Genomic DNA, 11157 nt, shown 5'->3' with positions numbered 1-11157 from the left:
CACACACACCTATAATAAAGGTAAAAAAGGATATATGCACTGTTATCTTCATTTTAGATATCAAAATGGTTTTGCGGCTCCCAGTGTTTTGTTTTTGGTGGGAAACGGGTCCAAGTGGCTCTTTAAGTGTTTTGGGTTGCCTACCCCTGCTCTAAGCAATCCTTACCATTGCCAAGCTCTTTGCTTAAAACCATTAAATGGTTGAATTGGGCAACTATACAAATTTAAATAAATAAATAAATATTCTTTATGTTACAAGAGTATCAGTGGGACTCACATGAGGATTGCAGCTTGATGTATTGCTGGGATGTCTGCCAATCTGCTCCTTCATCACTCAGTGAGACTCTTTCGTTGCCTCTACTTTCTGATCTAGAACCTACTTTCCAGTAGTGTCTTCTTTGGGGATTCAACTAAGACTTCATAACTGGGTAGCAAAGATGTAATGGATGGATAGATGAATAGATAGATGATAGCAAAGATATTAAATCCCTATTTATCTCTGCTATCAACTAATGCAGTGGTTCTCAACCTGTGGGTCGGGACCCCATTTGGGGTCGAACGACCATTTCACGGGGGTCGCCAAACAAGGCTGTCTGCCATTTTTTCCCCCTTTTCTTTGGCCACGCCCCTGGCACTCGGTAATGTATAAGTGTTTGGGGGTCACCACAACATGGGAACTGTATTATGGGGTTGCGGCATTAGAAAGATTGAGAACACTGAACTAATGGCTATTCTATTCTATTCTATTCTATTCTATTCTATTCTATTCTATTCTATTCTATTCTATTCTATTTCTTGTTCTTATTCCATTCCTTGTTCTTATTCTTATTCTATTCCTTATTCTATTCTATTCTATTCTATTCTATTCTATTCTATTCTATTCTATGGATTTTTGCAGCTCAGATTGGATAATTTAAATTAAAGTAAATTAGGTAAATCACAACTTAGATAAATTTTAAGTGTGGAAGATCAGGAGATTGACAACACCTAAATTATGCAAAAGAAAGAAAGAACATTCTGACATTCTCACTCATTTTTCCTATGGAAAAAATGGGAAAAATATTTTTCAGCCAACTGAATAAAGATATGATACAAAGTAGAGTAAAATGCTGATACAATACTAATTCAAATAGGCAACACAGCCACCCCAAATCCTTTACTTCTATGAGTTTCTCTTGAGAAATACTGCTCTGTGTTATATATTCATATTAGTAAAATTGGAAGGGACCTTGGAGGTCATCTAGTCCAACCCCCTGCTCGGGCAGGAAACCCTACACCATTTCGGACAAGTGGCTGTCCAGTCTCTTCTTAAAAACTTCCAGTGTTGGAGCATTTACTGCTTCTGAAGGCAAGCTGTTCCACTGATTAATTGTTCTCACTGTCAGGAAGTTTCTCCTTAGTTCTAGGTTGCTTCTCTCCTTGATTAGTTTCCACCTGTTGCTTCTTGTCCTCCCTTCAGGTGCTTTCGAAAATAGCTTAATTCCCTCTTCTTTATGGCAGCCCCTGAGATATTGGAATACTGCTATCATGTCCCCCTTGTCCTTCTCTTCGTTAAACTAGACATACCCAATTCTAGCAACCGTTCCTTATATGTTTTAGCCTCCAGTCCCCTAATCATCTTTGTTGCTCTTCTCTGTACTCTTTCTAGAGTCTCAACATCTTTTTTGCATCGTGGTGACCAAAACTGGATGCAGTATTCCAAGTGTGGCCTTACCAAGGCATTAAAGAGTGGTATTAATACTTCACGTGATCTTGATTCTATCCCTCTGTTAATGCAGCCTAGCACTGTGTTGGCCTTTTTGGCAGCTGCAGCACACTTCTGGCTCATATTTAGGTGATTGTCTACTAGGACTCCGAGGTCCCTCTCACAGTTACTACTATTGAGCATGGTGCCACCTATGCTGTACTTGTGCATTTGGTTTTTCTTGCCTAAATGTAGAACCTTGCTTTTTTCCCCATTGAATTTCATTTTGTTAGTTAGTGCCCAGTGTTCAAGTCTGTCCAGATCCTTCTGTATCTTAAGCCTGTCTTCTGGAGTGTTGGCTATTCCTGCCAGCTTGGTGTCGTCTGCAAATTTTACATGAAGTGTATGTTTACCTTAATTCTTACAAATACCCTACATTAGTATCATATTAAGAAATCAGAAATATAAAACCTGTGAATGCTGATAATTAGTTCTGCATGATAATTGTAGCAGGTACGGTTTCTGGATCCTTGGGTTTGCGTCTTTAAGCTATTCCCTCCTAGCGTTCTCTTGCTTTTTGAACTTAAGGTTGAGTCTGACAATCCATGCCATTCCAGCACAATGTATGGCCAATCTATACTATATAACTAATACTTGCTAATATTTATATACTAGCTTGGGATCTCTAGACATCTGCTGATGCAGGGATGAAAATCAAGGTTATTAATAATAGTCATTTATTAAATCTTCTTTCAGGAAATGTAAGAAGTTTTATTAAATGCCATTTAACTGAAAGAAATGACTGTAAAGTTCAAATGGTTCCTATTACATCATATATTACATTCTGACAATAAAAAGTCCTTCCCTCAATAAATGGAAAAGTCGACTCTCTGTTTTTGTCATAAATTCCTAAACCATTGAATAAAAGTTTTGAGGGTGGGATGAAAATCACTCTGTCCTGAATATTCTTAAAGCCGTAAAATAATATTTAAATTAATAGTTAAAAACTTGATGCAAAAAAGAAAAAAAAATCTCATTGGTAGCAGTTTTGATACAGATGGCTATTATAATAAAGATATCCTGAGCTGCCAATAAAGAAATCTTGAGAATCCTCTCCTATTGGCTTTTAGGGGCTCACTTGAGGCTGGATATTTTTCCATTATTTATGGCAAACAGATTGAAATGTAATTTACTGGAAAATAGTAATAAATGTTAATAGATCTTCAATTTGGGTCCATGGTGATGAAGAATTCTAGGAATTAATTATATCATTTTCTTACGTTCATGGAAAAAAAATTCTATGACATCATTAAATGTTGACAGTGACCTGATGACGCATAACAAATCAACTTCTTATATAAGGGGAAAAAAGAGGTATTTTGTAACACCTCTTCTCATTGGTTTCTATCCATCCAGTTAGATCTGGCAGGAGAAGCATGCTCTGAGTCCTGTTTGTAAGAGAATGTCACCGTCCTATTGGGACTCAGGAGGAAGGCTTTTCTGCCATGGTCCCTGCCCTCTGGAACCTCTTCCTCCCAGAAATTACACATGCCCTGGCCTTGCTTGCCTTTTGGGAGGCACTAGAAACCTGGCATTGCCATTGAGTCTGGGCATGGGTGAGCCTGTTTCTTGGGCAAGTTTGCTTGTTTACAAATGTTCTTGGCTGCTATTTTTATGTTATGCCTTATAGCTTTGAACAATGTTCACTATGTTGTTAGATTTTTAAATATTATTTTTTTAGTAGTGATTTACAAGAGAGTAACATCTGCATAAATGTGGAATTATGAAAATAGAAGAAAGATTGGTACTATTACTGTACCCCCACTGTCCCGTTCATAATTCAAAAAGAAGAAATATTTGGAGAAGCACTAATAATATTGATAAATACTGAACTTGATATTCAAATGAATTTATGGGAGATTGCAGCTAAATTAACTGTTTTCATTTTGGGATTTACTATTGCCTAATAATGTATTCCACAATCTACAATATGTAGAGAGATTTTTCTTTGCTGTTGGTTTAAATTCTTTTCAATAAATAATAAAATGAAGATCTGTGTTACAATTTATTATTGTTTTGCAAAAGATTAGACCACATAATTAGTAAATAATTGAACCTCTTTCATTAACTGGTAAACTGTGCTGGTGTGAACATGCTCTGTGTCTTGGTATTTATGAAAAAAGTAATGAAGCAGACCAGTGGCAAAAATTGTTCTTCAAATTCCACTTAATTGTTGAAGCATTCACTTTTTCTGTGAGGCTTCAGTACCCATATGTTGTATTTAATATTTGGACATTATTTGTTTCCATGGTTAACTTTCCCCCTCCTCCTTCCTGCATTACCCTAATCAGTGATGCCAACCAATCAAGAACTGTATATTGAATATGATGACTTGTAATGCTTTTTAGAAATCAGATCTGGCAATGTGCCAACACCACTGCAGAAAGCAAATTAAATCAGTTTGGTGGAGGGTGAACAATGCTTCCTGAGTAGCTGCTTGCTTTTGAAGCATTTACTCAAAAACGATTGAAAGGAGGACTGTTTTTCAGTGCTGCTGAAAATCAGAACTTAAACTTTTTGCTGTGCTTTGCTCTGGTCTAAATCTATTCCTGATCCTAAAAGTTCCCATAATCATCAAGAATGGTCCTGAATGCACAGAGCAATTATTGCTTGGCCTCTTGATCATACTAATGTAAAGCCTGATTAAATAATGATGGAATATTAAAAATATCATACAACTGGATTCATATGTATTGTCCACAGAAGAATGATGTTACTAATGATGTTTCAAGAATGATGTTATTGATGATACTCAATCCAGTTTTAAAGTTTTTTTTTATTGGGGAAATAAACTTTAGATGCAGTTTATTAATTATTTGGGGGTTCATTAAATGAAAGCTTATTTATTTGTATTTAAAACAAGGCTTTTTAAAAGTTAGTTTCATAACGTATTTTTCTTTGGAAGTACTTCTAATATAAAAAATGTGGTGTGTGTTATATAATGTATGCTGTGTTATGTCTGTGTGCATGTGCATGGGCATAATTATGAGAATATAAAAAAAAACATGAGGTTTGATTGTTTAATACAAAACAACAGTTGCTGGCTGCAGTTCAACACATGGAGACAGACATGCTTAAATGCCTTGAAATCAATGGACTGAGCATGCCGAACTCCAGGTTGAATGTAATATAAAGTTAATATACTAGTTGCACTATTGCATCCACATAAGCTGAATTTGCAGAATCTCGTTTTTTAAACAGTGCTCTGAGCAGTCCCTGAAACTGTGCAAGACATGATTTTATTAGAGTTTAGATAAAAATATTTGATGTTTTTCGTTTTGGAGAGCACCAGAGGTTAAAGTTGCCATCTGAAGTTAGTTTATGTTTTCATATACTTTGGAGAAGAGGGGGGAATCTACTTATTTAAAAAATTTGAAAGGTCATCAAAGCTCACTCAATCAGGCATTCGATTGGCCTCCATTTGGTTAAAAAGAAAAGGTCTCTTAAGCAACAGAAGCGGTACAATTTTTAAAACATTCCTTGGATTTTTAACTATTACTATTCCCAAACGCAAAGTTCATTTGAAAGGCTGAACAAGTTTTTGAAAACAGTCTTTCAGAAATAGTTTCATTTATCAGTGTTCCAACATTATTTTACAAAATGGTCAGTCCTGGCTCTTTTATTGCAGTGAAGATGAAGCAACAGGTGCCAGAATTCCTTTTTTTTCATAAATTTCACTATCCATAGTCATTTCCCTGTTCACTACAAGATAAATAAAGAAAAATTCAAATATTTTTCACAGAGGAGGAGGAGAAGAAGGAGAAGGAGAAGGAGAAGGAGAAGGAGAAGGAGAAGGAGAAGGAAAAGGAGAAGGAGAAGGAGAAGGAGAAGAAGTAGCCACCACTTCTCAGCAACTTTGGGCAATTGTAGATTAAATGTCAGTTTGTTTCAGAAATATATTGTCCCACTGTTGCTGTATGTGCTTAATTTCTGTTTTGCAAATGAGGACCAGAAACAGGAGTTACTATGAATATTATAATAATGCTTATCATTAATAGTTTTTCAATGCAAGGTTCATAGTAGGTTTGCAGGATTCTTTGAGCAATTTTGCTGATGGATGCTTGAGTAATTAATGAAGGTGTTTTACATGTACGGCTACATGACTTTTTACCTTTCCCAAAAAACAGGCTATTATCTAAAAGCTAAAACATGTAGTCCTTAAAATACTATGTACACCATGTTTTTTTGTCTTTTATCTCTCTAGTGTGATTTTTTCCCCCCAGTGGGTCTTAATAAAATGGCCCTACCCACTAAGAGTAAAAGATGCAGGTTTTTATTCCTTGCAACAACTTTCTTTTTCCATGACAGGAGGCTTACTCAAACCAGTGGACAACTTCTAAAATGAATGATTGTCAAGATGATTGACATGGCTGCTCTTACATATCCCTTTTTGCCTGGAGAACAGAAATGAAAAGGCAGCTGTGGAATGATGAAAGAACACTTGTGTCTAACTAAACACAGTTCCAAACTCTTGATAAGTTTTAGGCTATATCCAGATGTGAGTCTGCCTTATATTGCTTATTTTTGTTATTGATTTTGTTTCTCAGTGGAAAGTAATATCTATTTATATAGAATAATTTACTACAACGGAAGAGAAATGGCAGATCTCCTTGTGATAAAAAAACAATAGAAATTAATTTCTGTTAAGTATTTTATCACAAAAAAATCTGTCACTTTTCATCTGCAGTAGTGAAGTGCTCAGGAGAGAATGTTCTTAGATTTCTACATAGTTATCAGGTTTGAAGAAGCAGACCTAAACGTGAACAGTTTGAGCTAACTACTTTATTATCTTCTGCCTATAATACAGGAATCTTCCCAGTCTGGCAGCTCTCCCCTGGGAACAATTAGATAAGGCTCCAAAGAATTCAGGGAGGGCCAATTCTGGCCCTTTTACAGTTGCATAGTGATTCTAGATTTGACCTATGCTTCATCCCTCCTCTCCGCCAGGCTGAATAGTTCCTAACAATATTGGACCTGATCACTTCAGTGTCTCTTTCTATCCTTCTTTCATCTGATTGGGCCAAGTAGGTGTCATTCTGTCCTCAGGGCAGTACATCGATTTCTCCTAAGGTGGGAAGTAGAAAATGGATCAGTGGATGCTGCAAGAAGATAAGCATTAAATAAAATGGAGGATTTCCTTAAAAAATGTGATGCTTATGAAGTTTGAGGTTGAAATTGACCCTTAAATGCTCATGAACATATTTGTTCTTTTTCATTGATTAGTTTATCTACTTAATTGTCAATAGGATTAGAAGGATTTAAAACACAAATTTAAGAAAAACGTTTAATTGCAACTGTTATATGAAGAGTGTCATTCAATTTCTTCAGTTGCTGCCAATTCTCTGTAATAATTTATTCTAAGAATCTAAACCTATTGGATAAAGCTGCAGTAGCTTCTTGAAATGATTTGTCTGGCTTTTCTTTAGCAGTGTTGATTAACATGCTTAAAGATTTATCAAAATTAATGTTTAACTCTGCTATTGCATAACAACTTTTTAATTCAAGTTGCAGTTCCATTTTTACCTTTACTAGGTTTTTTCAAGAAAAATAAATATACCATCTCCCTACCCCATCTCTACATGTTATTAAATGATCCTTTCCCCCCTTTTTAAAATATTTGTATTTATACTTGCTTTCCTCAGTCTTACACAGTAAAATATCAGTAATAAGGTCGAACAGAACAGGTAAAAGCAGGAATTCTGCTTTAGTGCCTTTATTTCTTAAAAAAATAAAATAAATTGTTGATATTGATCCTTTTGTTTTGCAAAATCTAGCTAACTATTTACATAAAGGAAGTAATGTTTGATTCCTGTTTTATACAATATACAGTATTTCTAAAATATCTGCATTCCACTGGGTCAAATACTTTAAAGAAGATACCAGGGCAAGTGGGATTTTGGAGTGTTAATTGGTTCAACAGTATTTCGTTTGAGCAATAAATCCAGATTGATAGAAGATATACAGATATATTTACACATAAAGGTTAATCTATAAACCAGTCATCTTGATTTAACAATGCATTTGACCTATATAAGGCATATGCAGTGGAATCAAACTGTTTGCAGCAGTTAATAGTTCAATCATATAAAGTTCTCTCTTATATTTCCCAAAATAACTGTAGTTAGCTGAATGTGAAATAAGGTAATCTATTAGGCATAAATCTGGGCCTTGAGCAATGGGCTATAGAAGAACAATATTTTCTTAGTAGATTTCTATATCAAATATCCTGAAAGAATTTACAAACAAATCCCACAAATCTAGGCTATCCCAAAAGAAATCGGTAGCTATGTCTATATGCAAATTGTATTTCCATCTGTCAGAGCAAATCAAGTTCCAAAGAATTCATACAATACATTGTATAGATAGAAAGGGTGTTAATCAATTACATACCACACATATTGATTTACTCATTTTAATGAAATGTAATTTAGAAAACAGAATGTAGAAATTAGGATGACAATTCAAACACTAAAAAATTGGGTGTTGTGAATTGGTACTTTTCTAATGACAGGAACCAGTGGGAGCTCAGACCTTCCTCTATCCTTGATTTCTACTATAGGAAGAAGCTAGGTCACCATGGGTAGAGAGTGGCTGGTGGACTCAGAGAAATCCCAAGATTTATGCAGCAGTTCTGCTGCCCTGGGAATTCAAAAGAAGCCGGCTGCTGGCTAGTCAGGTTATGTGGGTTTAAGTCCACATGCTTAACAGATTGCAGAACTCTGCCAGGCTGAGTGTCTTCACACTTTCTTAATGATGATGATGATGATGTAATAAACATAGCATGTCTAGGCTTAGAAGAAAATGGTGAGCTGGTCTGATAAAGAATATTTAGAATATTTAGGGAACCCTGGAGGATGAGGAGTAATCTGAACTGTTTGCATTTTGGTAAATGGATATTTTATACTTGGCCACCCATTTTGTGCAAATATCCACAACTGGCTTTCAACGCTCCAAATATATGCAGCATTCCAATAACTTCGCTGTCCCTGTCATTTATTATTATACCATTTGTGCTAATAACATGATTGCCTTTCTTTCTTCGAAGAATGCCACAAGTAATAAAGTAGTACGACTTCCAGAAAAATAGAACAATTTTTCATAGGAACCTTGCTTCCCCCCCCCCTTTCTTTCCCTTGGAAACCTGTAAAAACATGCACAATCATTTTTCTCAGGGAAGATACAATAATGAATCTATGCACCATGACCAGTGATGCCAGTCTGGAAGCCCATAAATTCACTTCTAGTCCTCAAGTAATTCTTCACCAGCATTTAACATTTCTTGCAAAAGACCAATTATAAAAGAAATATTATGCACAAGATTTGAACAGTATTTGTAATGATGAACTAATTTCTTGCCTCTTTCCCTTTCCCTGTGTAGTCTTTTTCTTAAAAAAAAAAAAAATCTGTTAACTTTTGAGACCACACAAGTGAACCTGGTGCTAGCAAATAACTCCACTGCCCTCTGACTTCATTTTAACAGCCCTCTGAGGAAATAAGGTCACAAGTTCACTGATGGCAGGAAAGACCTACTGGTGGCCTGGGTTATCCCAAACATTTACTGTACAGTTCCCAATTTATAAAGAAACGACAGCAGGGTTTTGATTTTCTTCAGAGCTGTATGAGTTTTCCATATGTTTTATATTTTTGGTTCCTACCATCATCTTCAGAGGGTTGCAAACATATGTTATGGGCCTGCCCAGTGGCCCTATATTATGATAATTATTTTAACTGCTGTTTTGAAACATCGCAGTGGTACAACCCAGAAACTTCCTCACCGGTACCTGCACAGTTGGTTGAACAAAAAAATGGATCCCTGGTCAATCAAACACATCTAATAAGGTGTAGATAAATAGATGATTTCATCACCCATAATATGCACATCCAGAGGGCAGCAAGTCACCTCAGGCTAGGTGTTGATATCAACCTGTAATAAATGGAAAAGCTGTACCTTCATGCTAGGCAATAAATGAACTCGCAAGGCATGCTGCTCTAATAAACTGAAACAATACAAATGTGCAGGAAGGAAAATACTACCCACGGTGAGCAAGCCTACTCAGAAACACCTCGTAACTGCTAGAGATATAAATTAGCCCTTATAAATCTCCCCAACTCTCTTTGCCTTGACATCCATCTCCTGCCAAAATGTTATATTCTTTGAAAGAACCGTTCAACTCGATTAAATGGTTTCTCTCCTTGGGAATGTGGAAGACTTTATTTGTTTTTGTGGAGTGACTTTTTAAATAACCTTCTATAATACGTCAAACAGATGTCCTGCTACAATTCACCTGGTGGTTGTGGCTATTATTATTTTTGTGATTACTCCTATTTCCCGTTCTCCTCCTCTTCTCCATCATCATCATCATCATCATCATCAGTCTCAAAAGTGAGAGAAGATGTGGATCCAATGCAGGACAAGTTCAGAAAGGAAAGGCTTCCAAAGGATTCCCTTGGACTTCCTGCCCTCTGCCACAACTTCAAATGCACAGAACATTTTGCTGCCTTTCCAAACTGGTCTGAATGTATTCCTTGCCACTCTATGTAATGGGAGCTCTTTTTATTTCAGGAAAGCAAGTGGCCAAAAGGGCAGATCTTCAGATTTATTGGGACATTTCTATATCAGAGTAATGTCATTTAAAAATAAGGTGGTTCTTTCCAGGGATACGATAACTACTACCACGATACTTTTTACCTTTTTGGAGTACTAAAACCTGGTTTCAAAAATGTTGAAGCTTTTGGTAGTACTACCAAATTTGTAACATCTGTAAATTCAGACAAACTCAGGGTCAGGACATACCACAGACAATTGTGACTATATCATGATAAAATTATCTGACAACACAAATTATTGATGATAGTTAAATACAATGGGCAAATAAAGAGTTTTGAAAAAGGCTCTCCCAGTGGAGAGAATGGACATTAAATGGCAATCACAGCTTAGCATAAACAAACATAAAATGATTACCCCCCCCCCAAGATGAAAGAGCTTCTCACTTACACTAATGACTTCTGAGCTAGTACTGATGGACAAGAAAATAATTCTTTGGTACAGTTAATTTGCAGGTACTGTACTTGAAAATGGCAGTTTTCATGTTGGGGATTATTATAAAATTGCTGATATTATAATACCTCTCACAAGTTTGTGCCGAGAACAACTCAATTGCAGCACAGTTAAACAGATTCTGCAAACAGGAAGGAGGGCAGAAAGGGGATATAGGGTTTTTTCTGTTGTACATAGTCAAACTGAAATGTGCTGCTGTAGAATCTAGTAATGGATGGTTTTAAAGGCAAATCAGACATATTCACTTGCTCAAGCGTCTTGTCTAAAAACAGAAGAGGCCAGTTTTTTAGATCAGTATTTCCCAAACTTGACAATTTTAAGGCATGAGGACTTCAACTCCCAGAATTCCACAGCC

Source organism: Crotalus tigris, unplaced genomic scaffold, assembly GCF_016545835.1.
Source record: "Crotalus tigris isolate CLP2741 ecotype Arizona unplaced genomic scaffold, ASM1654583v1 scf7180000024391.5723578, whole genome shotgun sequence".
Lineage (NCBI taxonomy): Eukaryota > Metazoa > Chordata > Lepidosauria > Squamata > Viperidae > Crotalus > Crotalus tigris.
Note: the sequence above shows the minus strand (reverse complement) of the source record.